The following is a 6,000-nucleotide window of genomic DNA, read 5'->3' as shown; positions in this document are numbered from 1 at the left end:
AGTTGCACCAATTAGTCATAAGTGAAAATCTATTAGGAGTGACCAGTGTTTCTTTGCTGCAACAGTATTATTAGAGTATGTTCTAGTTTGCTAGCTGCCAGAATGCAATACACCAGACACGGATTGGCTTTTAATAAAAGGGGATTTATTTTGTTAGTTCTTCAGAGGAAAGGCAGCTAACTTTCCACTGAGGTTCTTTCTTATGTGGGAAGGCACAGGATGGTCTCTGCTGGCCTTCTCTCCAGGGCTCTAGGTTCCAGCAACTTTCCCTGGGGTGGGTTCTTTCTGCATCTCCAAAGACCTGGGCTGAGCTGCAAGTGCTAAAATGAGGTATGCTGAGCCACTTGGGCTGTGTTACTTGGAGCTCTCTCATTTAAGCTCCAGCCTATTAAGTCAAATTTCATTCATTGCCGCAGGCACGCCTCCTAGCCGACTGCAGATGTAATCAGCAACAGGTGAGGTTTACATACCATTGGCTCATGTCCACAGCAATAGAACTAGGTGCCTTCACCTGGCCAAGTTGACAACAGAATCTAACTACCACAGAGCATTAAAGAGTATTCTAATTTCTGGAAGATATTTTATTGCATATAATATTGAATTATCCATTTTTTCCTTTGAGATCTTAGTTCAGAAATGCTATTATTTTGGGCAAGGTTATACTTAGGATTTTGACTCATTAATTATAGGTATAATCAGCCTGTATTTTTCTTTTTCTGCACTTTTTCTGACAGGTCCGAATGTTGAATATGAGTACAACATACAAATACACACACAGAAAAAATTTCTTGATGAAAAACATGCAAAAAATTTCCCAAGCTCAGAAGAATGTTAAAGTTAATTGAATTATTTGATCCTAAAAGTCTCCCCAAAGCTGAACTTGCACTTTGTTACTTGATTGCTTTTTTGCCATTTTCTTACCTAACCTTCTACCCATCGCTAATGTTTTCTTTTGAGTTACTTTCTTTAAATTTTATATATATATATACACATACACACACACTTATATACACATCCATGCATATATGAAAGACCACAATGTTGTATCTATGATTATATATCACTAACTACAAATCTATATTTTCTATATTAATAGATTTTTAGAATTTTCATTAAAGAATCTCTTAGCCTAACAATTTTATGTTGATGATTTTCCAGTTTCATAATTTATGAATATCAACTTCTGTCTTTATTATTTCCCTCTGTTTTCTCTTACTCTTTTCAGTCAATATTTTATTGATGCTTCAACAATTATTATGTTTAGAACAGAATTGAAATTAAAAGTTTTTTTTTTTTTAAGTTGCTGTAACAAATTTCCACAAACTTGGCGATTAAAAAGAACATGATTTGCTTCTCTCAGAGTTCTGGAAGCCAGAAGTCCTAAATCAGCATTACTTGACCAAAATCAAGAAGTCAGCAGAATCATGCTCCTTTCAGAGGCTCCAGCAGAGAATCTATTTCTTGCCTCTTCCAGGTGCTTATGGTTTTCTCTAGTAATATCCAGTTCAGATTTCTTTCTTAACTTGTTGACATTATGTTCCAAAATTCATTAATATATATTAAAGTTTCTTTTTTTTTTAATTGTTTTCATCTTTGTTGTTGGTCTTTAGAACATTGAAAAATAAACAAACAGGAAATCGCAAAGCAGCATTATATCATATTTTAATGCAGAACTATTCTAGGAACTGAATCATAAAAGCAAAATGACCATCATAAAAGTATTTATAAGAGCAATTGTAAAATTATGTGTATTTTAATACTGTGTAAATTGTTTAACATGTCAGTATCTCTAAACCTTCATTTTGTAGAAGAATATTTAATAGATTGCAATAAAATGATGAAAAATAAAGCAATTGTAAAAGATCACATTCATAATATTTTCATTCAAAATTTATTTTGAGATTACTTTATATTTACAGAAGTATCAGGATATTGTTTAGAGAGTTTCCTTGTACCTTTCCCCCAAATTCCCCAAATGATGGCATCTTATTTAGCTATGGGGCAATGATCAAAACTAAGATATTATCATTGGCACAAACTGCTAAATTAAAGAAAAAGAAAACAGAGATAAGCCATTTTTGGATATCGTTGATTCTTCCACTTGTATTTTTTTCTATGGTTGAATTGGATGCAGGTAAGTATGTTGAATTTAGCTATCATGTCTCCTTAGTTTCTCCAATCCATTACAGTTTTTCTCATTTTTCATTATCTTGACCCTTTTGAATAGTACTGGGTAGATACTTTATTAAATGTTCCAGAAATGGGTTGTATCTGATGTTTTCTGATGATAAATGGGATTATGGGTCTTTAGGAAGACTACCAGAGAATTGACATGCATTTCTCGTCATATAATGTCAGACGTACATGCTATCAAGCTGCCTTATTTCCAGTGCTTTTTAATTTGAACATTTGGCTAAGGTGGTATTTGCCAGGTTTCACCACTATAAAATAATTACTTGTAACTTTCCATTAATTAGAAGTGAGTCACTAAGTTCAGCTCACACTCAGGACTGAGCTGTCCTACTGGGAAGTGTATAAAGAATTTCTGGATATATGTTAAAACCACCATAAAATTTAGTAAATAATTTTAAAACTATATTATAAGATTATACTAATATCCTATTTATCCTTTAAAATTCTCCCATTAATTTTAGCATTCATTCATGATCTTGCTTGTAGCAATTATTACTGGGGTGTTCTAATAGGGTTTTCAATTTTTATTATAGAATACAATAATTCTATTTTGTCTTTTGGAATTCTTCTATAAAGACGAACTCCAGAGATGCAAAGGTAGCTCAGTGGTAGAAATCGCACCTGCCATGCGGGAGACCCGGGTTCAATTTGTGGTCCATGCACTCCCTTCCCCACTATTTGTTATATTGCTTGAACTGTTCCAGCTTTAATCATTAGATGCTCTCTCTGGCTTCTGTTCTCTAATGACCAGACCCCATTCCTTCCTTTCTCCTTTCTTCTGATGCTTCTTCTTTTCCTACTCCTCTTACTTCTCCTTTCTTCTCCTTCTTTCCTTCTCCTCCTCCTCCTATGACTTTTTATTCATTTTTTGTATATATGTCTATTTTTGTTTGAGAACTGTCATCTATCTATCCAGCACTGTAAGATGCTTCAGATTATTTTAAAAATTTTTTCAAACTTCTCCATGTCTGAAAATCATCCATTTGTCCAGGGGTCCCTGCTTACTTTTACTGGATAAAGATATTAAAAACTAAGTTCTGGGTTCTAGGTATGTTCATTGCTATTTGGGTCTCACTGTTTATAGGCACACTCAGTTGTCTCAGCTTGGAAATATAAGTACATACACTATTCATATAAACACAGCACAAACATACTTATCAAATCACCCTGCATTTTCATGCTTGTATATTGACCCGAGTACTTTGAAAAACAGTGGTTTATTCATAATCACCTAAAACTGAAAGCAACGAAGACACTCATTCACATGTCCAAACATATGAAAAGATAAGCAAACACACAAAAAGATAAACACACACATCTGCATTGTTTTCTATATCTCTATGTATGTGTGGGTAAGCACATACACAGACACACACACACACAAACCTACATTCATGTATATAAGCATGAGCTCAAACTGGTTTCTCTGACTGTAATCCAGCAATTAAGAGCTCACTCTAGCTATTCTCACCCTGTTATTTGTAACTTCTTTCTCTGACAATAAGGACTCTGGCTTGTTATTTGTAATTTATTTACTTATTTGTTTAACCCTAGTATACATTTAGCAAGGTTTCAGAATGAATAACCCATACTCCAGTAGAACAAATTTAACAACTGAATATAGTGTTTATGTATACTTTCTTTTGTCTTTCATATTACAAAATCTTTCAAGTCATTCTCTTCAAAGTTAACTAGATCAACTTATTTTTTCTTCTACCCCTTTCAGTGAGCTATGGCATGCATTTGTAAGGCAGTTATGTTAATTTATAATCGTCTACATCCCGTTGTGGAATCCCATGATGTCCTTGCAACTTTTTAATTTGTATATATCACAGTCATTCTTTCTGGTATAGTTATATTGGTTGTGAAAAGGGCATCAGATCATGTGTACAATACTATGCAAAATACTTCTAGCACTCTAAAATTGGCGTTATAGTTTATTTGTAATTAGCCCTCCTATGCCCCTCACCCTTTCAACTACTACTATGCTTTCCATGGTTATAGGATTGATTTTTCAGAATATCGTATATTTGAAGTCACAATGGGGTCTGGCTTCTTTCACTTGTAAAAACATTTAATGCATGTCCATGTGTGAATCAATAGTTCTTTTCTTTTTTACATTGAATATCATAGTGTATGGTTTATTACAGTTTGCGTATCTTTTCATATGTTTGGACATGTGAATGAGTGTCTTCATTGCTTTCAGTTTTAGGGGATTATGAATAAACCACTGTTTTTCAAAGTACTAGGGTCACTATACAAGCATGAAAATGCAGAGTGATTTGATAAGTATGTTTGTTCTTGTGTGAAAGTATTATGTGCTCCAGAAAAGCCATGTTTAGTTCTGATTCAATCTTGGGGGGCAGCTGTTTCTGTTAGTCCTGGTTCAATATTGCAGCCTGGAAACTTATGATTAGATTATGCCCACAGCCCAATTATGGGCGTGACCTTTTGGTAAGATGAAGGTGTGACTCTACCCATTCTGGATGGGTTTTGATTAGTGTAGTGAAGTCCTTTTAAAAAGGAAACTTTTGGAGAGAGCAGAGCTGACACAGGTGCTCACACTTGGATAAGAGACATGGATGTTTGGAGATGCTTGGAGCCCAGCAGAAGTCTCCATGTGATGTTAAGTGAGCCAGAACTTGGAGACAGCAAAAGGAAGCCAAGAGATAAAAGCCAGCTCTGGAGAAGCAAAATGAGGAACCCCCACAGGAACAGAGGCTGAAAGCAATGGAGCCCAGGAGCAGGGGACCAGGAGATACCAACAACATGTCTTTCCAGCTGACAGAAGTGTTCCAGACCCATTGGGTCCCTTGAATTGAAATATCTTCCCTGGATGCCTTAGTTTGGACATTTTTAAAGGCTTAGAACTATAAACTTGTAACTTATTAAATTCCCTTTTTAAAAGCCATTCCATCTCTAGTATATTGCATTCTGGCAGCTTACAAACTAATACAGTATATTTATATCTTTACAAGAAACTATACAATGTTTTGTCTAGGGTAGAAATTTAATTTCCATCTGAAATGGATGGGAGTTCCTCTTGTTCCACATACTCCTCAGCATTTCATGTTAATTATATTTATCCCATTTGAATAGGAGTATCATGACATCTCTTTGTGGTTTTAGTTTTGATTACTTTTATTTTCCTAATGACTAATGATGTTGAGCATAGTCTCACATGGTTATTTGTCATCTGAATATCTTCTTTGGTAGAGTGTCTGTTCAGATTATTTGTTGCTCATTTTAAAAATGGGATTGTTTTCTTTTTCTTCAGTTTTCCATTTTCCATATTCTTTGTATATTCCAGGTAGACATCCTTTACCAGGTATGTGAAGAAAAACTATTTTTGTCCATAATCCATGGCTTGCATTTGGATTCTCTTGACATTTCTTTCAGAGAACTAAGATTTAAAATTCTGATAAAGTCTACTTTGTCATGTTTATCTTTTATGGGGCATAATTGTTGTGCAATAAATAAAAATATGTTACTGATCTCCTATGTATTCTTCTTGAAGTTTTTAATTTTATTTTTTTTATTTATACTATTTTATTTTACTTTCTATGCTGCATGGCAGGGTCACATTTCATTTTTCCATGGGAGTATCCTATAATTGAAGCACCATTTATTGCATTTTTGTCTATTTTTGTTTTGTTTGTTTTGTTGGTTTCTTCATTTTATTGGGGAAGTGCATGAACTGGGAATCAAAGCTGGGTCTCCTGCTTGGCAGGCAAGAATTCTATTATTGAAATACCCTTGCACCCCCTTCTTCTAGTAGTTTTATATATTTTTCTTTTTATATGTATA

This window comes from Tamandua tetradactyla, chromosome 9 (assembly GCF_023851605.1).
Source record: "Tamandua tetradactyla isolate mTamTet1 chromosome 9, mTamTet1.pri, whole genome shotgun sequence".
NCBI lineage: Eukaryota > Metazoa > Chordata > Mammalia > Pilosa > Myrmecophagidae > Tamandua > Tamandua tetradactyla.
The sequence above is the reverse complement of the archived record's forward strand: the minus strand, read 5'-3'. Positions refer to the sequence as shown.